Raw genomic sequence first — 7784 nt, 5'->3', positions numbered from 1 at the left:
ACTTGAACCCGGATCTCTGCGTGCTAGCTCTAGGTCTGTCTGGCAACACCTGTCACTCCAGGCCTAAGAGGTTCTTCAGCCTAAAGCGATCCTCCGGGATCCCACTGGGCAGATGAGGAGCTCTGGCTCCGGGGCCCTTCCCGCTTCCTCCCTCTGGCAGAGACCTGCTGCCCCTGGAGTGGGCGGAGGGAAGGAGCGACGAGGGGGCGGGTAGGTCCGGCTGGGCTCAGGGCCGGGGCCGCCCCGCCGCAGACCCCTCCCCCCCTGCCATAAAACGGCTGCCCCGGCGGTCGCCCCGCTGGAGCTGCTCACCCTGCGCTCTGTCGGGCACCCGGTCCCGGCCCCGGTCCCGGTCCCGGTCCCGGTCCCAGTCCCGGTCCTGCCGGGCTATGGCGGCGCTCGGGGCGCTGGCCACGAAGTTGTGGTGCATCCGGCGTCTGCTGGTGCTGCTGGCCACTCCGCTGGTGCTGCTGCCCATCCCTTTCAGCCTCCCGCCCCAGGTAACGCCGCTCCTCAAGCCCAGCTCCGGCCCGGGCTGCCAGAGCCTGACTGCGCCCTGCCTGTCACCCCCACTCGCAGGTGGCCCAACTTGCAGGTGGCCCAATTGCCTGCCCCTTCTTCGCGGGCCCAGAGCGAGACCCCAAAACGAGCCGCTCCTTCACTCCCCACGTTTTCTCGCGCCCTCCCGTCCTCTGGGTACCCTCCTCTCCAGTGCCCTCTCCCTTCCCGATGCCTGCCCTCCCCAGTCGGAAATCCCAGAAGCAACCAGCCTCCTCGGGTTTTACCTCCTTCCTTTTCGATGATTTCTCAATGCTCTGTCTATTCGTCTCTCTATCTCTTTATCTCTGGTCTTTGTCTTTCTCTTTCTGTCTGTTTGACATCCTTCTCCTCAGGTAACCTCCCAGGCTCCGTTGTCTCAGATCCTAAGGCCTCTGCGTCTGGGTTTACTTTATGGAATTCTCTGGGAATGTGGGAATCTTGTTGGGAGGTGAGGGTTTGGGACTGTGGAAGAAGTCTGCTGAGAAAGGTTCTTCGGGACAGATTTTCTTTGATGGAAAGAGTATTGGATTGATTGAGAATCAGGAGACCTGAGTTCTGGTCCTAGCTGGCCTCTAATTTGTTGTGTGACCTTAAGCAGTCATTTCCCCTCGCTGAGCCTCAGTTTCCCCATTTATGAAACGAAGCTGTTGGACTGTGATCTTTAAAGACTTTTCCAGCACTGTTTTAATTTTATTTCAAATTCCTTCCTGTATTCTGCCAGCCTAGCCCCCATCAGGTGGGAAAATAACTTTCCCTACTCCTCTCATTCTCAACTCATTGCCATATACTATTATTGACTCCACTTGATAGGTCACTTCGCCTTCAGTTTCCCTTGCTCTCTGGCCCTCTGAAGAAATAACCCCGTAATCACACTAGCTTCTAGAGGTTGTTCCCACTCTCTCCCATCAGTACCTCTCCCCAGGACCCAAGGTTCTACACCTTCCTGGGAATGGAACACCTATTTTCTCACATTTGAACTAACCCTCAATTCTGTCTCCAACAAAAATGGATAGACCTTGGAAGACAGAAACGTTTTAACAGAGTCTTGTCTCTCATACTCACCAGCTGTGAGCAAATCATTTCCTCATCTGCAAATGGTCATAATAATACCTGCACAGAGAAAGAGCTCAGAGTCAGAAAGACCAGATCAAAGACACACCCCTGACTCTTTCTGTCCAATTATCCCTAGACAAGTCATTTCATCTCTGGATATCCCAGGAAACTAAGACTATAAATTGCAGAAGAGTTGCTAATCTGTATTGGTAGAGGGAGTTCAGCACCCAGGAACTTTCTGACACCAGTGAAATTACAGGTCTGTATTCCCATTTTCTCTTTTCTCCCATCCCCCAACCAAGGACTCTAACAGTTTAACAGCTTACCTTACAGAACTGTTGTGAGGGAAGCACTTTACAAAATGCAGAAAAGCTATCCAAAGGTGGTCTAACATTTACTGCTGAAAAGTCATAAGCACCATTCAAGCCAAAAAATTGTGTCTACTTGCTTCAGTTCTTATGGAGCAGAAAGACACCTGTTTTGAGTTTCAGAGCCTTTTATTTACTTCACAAATGATTGAACAGTACAACTGAACCAGTAGGAAGAATATTATGAAGGGTCAGATATAACAGGTCTCAGTAATTTGCAGTATAAGTACTGGATGGGTTTTCTAGATTATCTTTTTCTTGCCTCTCCTCTTCTTCCCTATTCCTTTTTCCTAATTCTCGGTTCTCTTTTTATCTCTCCTTTCTAATCTATCTTCTATTCTTTTGTCTCTTCTCTCCTCTACTCTTTTTCTTTCCCTCTGTTCTTTTCTCCTATTCTTTCTTCTCCTCTTATTTCTTCCCCTTCTTCCTCCCCCTCTCTTCTTTTGTCTCTTTCCATTCCTCTATCCTTTTCTCCTCAACTTCTCTCTTTCCTTTTCCCTTTGTCCCCTTCTCCCCTTCTTCTCTTTTCCATTCCTCTCTTCCTCTTTCTTCCACTCCTCTTTTCTCATCTCTCTTCTGTTTCCTGCTTTCCTCTCACTTCTCTCCCTTTCTTCCTCTCCTCTTATTTTCTTCTCTCTGCCAGTCCTCTACCCCCTCTCCTCCACTCCTCTCTTCCTGTTTTCTTCCTCTTTGTCCCTCTTTTCCTAATCTTCCTCTCCCTATCTCTCCTTCTCTGATCTCTTCTTTTTCTCTCTTCTCTTCCTTTCTCTTTTCTCCTCTCTTTTATCTATCTTCTCTTCTGATTTCTTTTCTTTTTGCTCCTCCCTCTTTCCACTACTCCTATTCTCCCCGACTTTTGTCCTCTCCCCTCTATCACTGCTTCTCTCCTCTCCTGTAGTCTCTTCTTCTACCCCCTCTTCCCTTGTCTGCCCTTTCTACTTTTCTCTTTCTCTTCCTCTCCTCTCCTCCCTATTTTTCTTCTCCCCTTCCTTTGACCACTTCCTCTGTACCCCAACACTTTCTCCTCTCTTATCTCTCCTTTCCTCTCTTCTTCATTCTTTTTCCCCTCTCTCCTCCTCTCATGTCTTCTCTTTGCTCTCTCATTGCCTTTTCCTCCCCCCTATACTTCAAACTAATCCCATCAAAGTAGGACTTTTCATTCCAACATTATGTAGGAAGGAGGCATTAAGCATTTTTTTTAAAAATTCATATTTTTAAGACAAGAGAAGAAACCTGGAGAGGAGTTTGTCTTCTACCAGGTAAAACCACTCTGTATATGTAGAGTTTAAGAGACAGATTAACTCCATCTCAAAGGACAGAATTGTCTGAAGGGAAAGATTATATCTTAATATCATTCAACATTAATTTTAAAAATCCACACTCTACAGAGTATTCAGGAACCTAGGCAGATAGTAGATAGAGGATCAAGTTTGGAGACAAGAAGTCTATCTTCCTGAGTTCAAATTTGACCTCTGCTACACTTGTTTACCTCAGTTTCATCATATGTCAAATGATTTGGAGAAGGAAAAGGCAAACCACTGCATCATATTTCCTAAGAAGATCCCAGTTGGGATTACAGAAAAACAGATATAATATAACTGAATAACAACTAAATAACAACAAATACAGAGTATTCTAGAAATTTTGGTCCAGTTTTATAAAGTCTAAAATTACACCAAGGCATTATGCTAGGTTCTATGGTTCTATGAGAGATGTAAGATATCCTGCCTTTGAGTAACTCATGGGCATGATTTTGACTTGGGGGAAGGAGATGGGATGAGGAGGGATAGATCTTTGTGTGTGTGTGTGTGTGTGTGTGTCTGTGTCTGTGTGTCTGTGTTGTGCATATGTGTGTGATGCTCTGAATCTGTCATTACATTGGTGTGTGGATAACTCCTCTATACCTTATAGTTTTAGAGAGTTGCCCCAGGAACTGAAATTTTAAGTATCTTGCTCATGATTACTCAGCTAGTATGTGTCAGAGGTAGTATTTGAACCCAGTTCATCCCCAAGTCTAGACTTTCTAACTAATATCACTCCATACTTATACCAACAAACTGAATAGAAATGAGGCCATGATAAACAAGTGAGTGGAGTATGAAGTGCTGTGAGTTCAAAAGAGAGGAAGATCCCTTCTGATTTGGGGCACCTAGGAAGGTTGAAAATTATTCAAATGAAACTGGGTATCTAGAAGGATCAAGCAAGAATTTTCTAAAGGCCTTCTCTATGTGCAGTCTTGTGGAAGGCTGAATTGTGGGCAATATAGAGAAAGAGGAGAAAGTCATTTTTCTCAAGGTATTTGTAATTTAGATAGTGAAACAAGATAGGTACTTGGGAAACAGTGAGATTCTGGATTGGATATAAACAATTAAAGTATAAAGCACAGATTCAAGTACGATGAAGGGAGAGGGAGAAAAATGGAGGCTGGGATGGTCATGAAGAAGCTAAAGGGTATTGGACCCTCTACACAGTTAACAAATATGATTTTTCTTAAATGCAAGTTTGATGGTGACAGTCTCCTATTCATTAGACTCCAATAGCTCCAATGCATTGGGAAAGAAGAGTCCTATATAAATGCCTCTGACTTCTAAAGTTCTTTCAGGGGGTGGCTAGGTGGTGCAGTGGATAAGAGCACTGGCCTTGGAGTCAGGAGTACCTGAGTTCAAATCCGGTCTCAAACACTTAATAATTACCTAGCCGTGTGGCCTTGGCAAGCCACTTAGCCCTATTGCCTTGAAAAATCTAAAAAAAAAAATTAAAAAAAATAAAGTTCTTTGGGATCTGGTCAAAACTTGCTTTTTCAGTCATAATTCTTTTCCCTCACTCTACAATTGAACCAAACTTTCTGTTCTTCACATGTAACTTTACATCTCCCATCACCATGCCTTTGCACTGGCAGTCACCTAGAATATACTTCTTTCCCTCTATTTCATAGGATCCTTTGCATTTCTTCAAGGCACAGTTCAATCAAGTGGTGCTTCATAGGTGGTACAGGAAGGCTTTTCTGACTCCTTCCCTCCTCCTTCTCCCATCCTGTTGCCATTACCTTCCTTCCCAAACCTTTCTTATATTTGTTTGTATTCATTCTTTTGGAAGGCAGGCACTGCTTTGATTTTTGTCTTCAAGTCTTCAATACCTTCAATATCTCACACAATGTCAGTCACATAAGAGTAAATGGTCATTGATTAATTGATTGGCAGGAGGGCAGAGAGCAGCAGAAGTGAAACTCCATAGGGACAATGTTTATAGAACCAAAGAGAAGTCAAGATGACGGAAAAAAGGTGGCCCAGGTTTGAGAGTTAGAGCTTATTGTATTATTCTTCTTAGGACACAGGAGTGTAATTATGGAAAACCCACAACTTTAGGGGTCATTGGTACCAGGTTTTGAATTCTGACACTGCTACTGATTCTCTGAATGGCTTTCCCTGAGCTTCAATTTCCTCATCTGTAAAATGAGAATAATAATGTCTGCCCTAACTTCAAAAAAGTTATTTTACAAAGAATGAAGGGGACATAGGCACCACAGAGATTGAACAAACAAAGCTGTACTGTAGGTATAGGAGGTCATATGGAGTGACTAAAAATGTGCTGTGAGTGCAAACCCTCATTCTGTTATTACTTGTGTGATCTTAGGTGAGTCGTTTCCCTGAGCCTCAAGGTTTCCTTATCTTGCTCAGTCTAGAGCAAGGGGTCTGAGAACTCGGATTTAAAAAAATATTTTCATAACTATATTTCTATACATTTTTTCCTTTGTAATCCTAGATATTTTGTTTTACTTATTTAAGAGATTAGCATTCTGAGAAAGGGTCCATGGGCCTCATCAGTTTTCCACAGGGGTCCATGACATAGACATATAAACACAGAGCACACAAAGCTTAAGAACCCCTCCAATGTGCCAAGACCATAGGCTCTTGAAACTGTCACACTAGGAGTAAATGCTCATTTTTGACAAATCTTTCTGTGTTTAAACTTGGGATGGCCATAAATCTACAAAATGATCCTCCCAATTCCTCACTTCACTAGGCACATTAACTCATGAGTACATTTTAGGCAACATTAGGAATACCACATTATCCACTGCCATTCAAAGAATAATCATAGCAACAACTCATTTTTATTCCCTTCTGCAAGTTTCAAAACACTGTCTTCATATTTTCCTTAGATGTAAATTGGATCATGTCACGTACTCTTGCCCCCTTAGTAACTTTCAGTGGTTCCCCATTACTTCCAAGATCAAATTTTTAAAAATTCTCTGTTAGGCTTAAAACCCCTCTATAATCTGGTTCCTTCCTATTTTTCCAGTCTTTTTACTCCTTAGTTCCTACTATGTACTCGGTCTGATTTTAAGCATTCAAACTGTCTCACCTCTGCCTCTGACTTCCTTTGAGTCCCACTTTCTGAAATAACATTTTCCTGATCTCCGTTAAGGCTGATGCTTTCTCTCTGAGATTATTTCCAATTTATCTTGTATATATCTTGTTTGTGCATAGTTTATTGCATTAGACTGTGACCTCATTGAGAATATGGATGTTTTACCTCCTTTCTGAGTGTCCTGGGTGCTTAGAAGTCTTCTTTCCTACTAGATAAGGCCACAGGGTGATGACAGTTCTGGAAAGGGCAGTGAGAAGGATGTCTTAGTATGACATTCCCCTCACTATAATAAATGTAATGTGAAAGTCATGCTATCATTCAGTTGATGTCATAGTCTTCTTTGGTTAGGATGGACAACAGTAACAACCACAACCACAGTATGATGCCTACTAAATAGCAGGTGATCAACAAATGCTTATTATTGACTGACTGATCCTTGTGAGGTTGTTACAAATGATTTTTGTTTCCATTTTACAGAGGGGGGAATAGGTTCACAAAGGGAAATTTGATTTGTCCAAGATCACTTGACTGAGCTAAAACTACATTAAACTGGAAACATGCATAGGTTTAGAGAAATTCCCAGGTGATGAGGTCACTGAAAGAAAGTTAAAGACACGTTTGAGGTAGACAACACTGAGGACAGCCTTAATCTCCTATACCCTGTCCCCCTGGCAGTCCCACCAGAGACCAAATTCAGGACATGAGCACAGAAACTCTAGGACTAACCTAAGAGGAACAATTCTTACATTATGTCCTAACTCGGGAATGTTGTCAGCAGGGATGGAAAGAGTGGGATGCCGAGTTGGAATGCTGAGATTGCAAGTTTCTATCTCACCAGGATACCCAGCTTTCATTACAAAGAGTGTCTTAACCCTGCCTGAAACGGACTGAAGCCAGTTTGGCTGGAGAGTAGAGTGTGTGATAGGGAATGATGAGATGTGTTTGTAAGCCTGGGAAATCCATTGTCCTGGAAGATATAAATTGGATGGACAAAAAGATAAGTACATTACACCCTTGTAAGGAACTCAAGTTTACCAGCCTGCATTTCTGAAGCCACTTAACTTCCTTCTAGGAAACTTACAGAGAGCAAACAACTCAAACTGAATATCTTTATGACTAATCTATATGTCAGAGGTAGATAGGCAGCTTTAGGCTAGAGTGCTGGGTCTGAAGTAGTCACGATGATCCATGTTCAAATCTGGCCTCAGACATGAGCTGTGTGACTGGTACACCTTATTTAATCTTCATCTCTTTGAGTTTACTCATTTGTAAAATGAAGAGAAAATTAGTACCTACTTTTCAGGGTTGCTGTGAGGGCCAAATATGATGCTATTTGTAGAGTACTTAGCACAGTGTCCATCACCCAGTGGGTGTTTTATCAATGCTATTGCCTTCTAGAGAGACAGGGGTTTGGTGGAGGTTGAACCTGAGTTTGAATCTTGGCTTTATCAC

At 43.1% G+C, this 7784-nt stretch overlaps 1 protein-coding gene across 3 annotated transcripts in view; it reads left to right on the top strand.

Annotated features, from left to right (window-relative positions):
• Nucleotides 1–393: 393 nt before the first annotated feature.
• SLC13A3 (solute carrier family 13 member 3) overlaps nucleotides 394–7784 on the top strand; it is a 76406-nt gene continuing 69015 nt past the window's right edge. For 2 of the 3 annotated variants that reach the window (XM_074210154.1, XM_074210153.1), the window contains exon 1: nucleotides 394–500. The gene's annotated coding sequence lies outside the window, so the exon portion shown is untranslated. Of the gene's footprint in view, nucleotides 501–1775; nucleotides 1853–7784 lie in introns of those variants that run through there. The other variant, XM_074210155.1, reaches the window with a different exon arrangement.

The sequence above is a fragment of the Macrotis lagotis genome, chromosome 1 (genome assembly GCF_037893015.1).
Source record: "Macrotis lagotis isolate mMagLag1 chromosome 1, bilby.v1.9.chrom.fasta, whole genome shotgun sequence".
NCBI classification, from domain to species: Eukaryota; Metazoa; Chordata; class Mammalia; order Peramelemorphia; family Peramelidae; genus Macrotis; species Macrotis lagotis.
The sequence above is the reverse complement of the archived record's forward strand: the minus strand, read 5'-3'. Positions and strand labels throughout refer to the sequence as shown.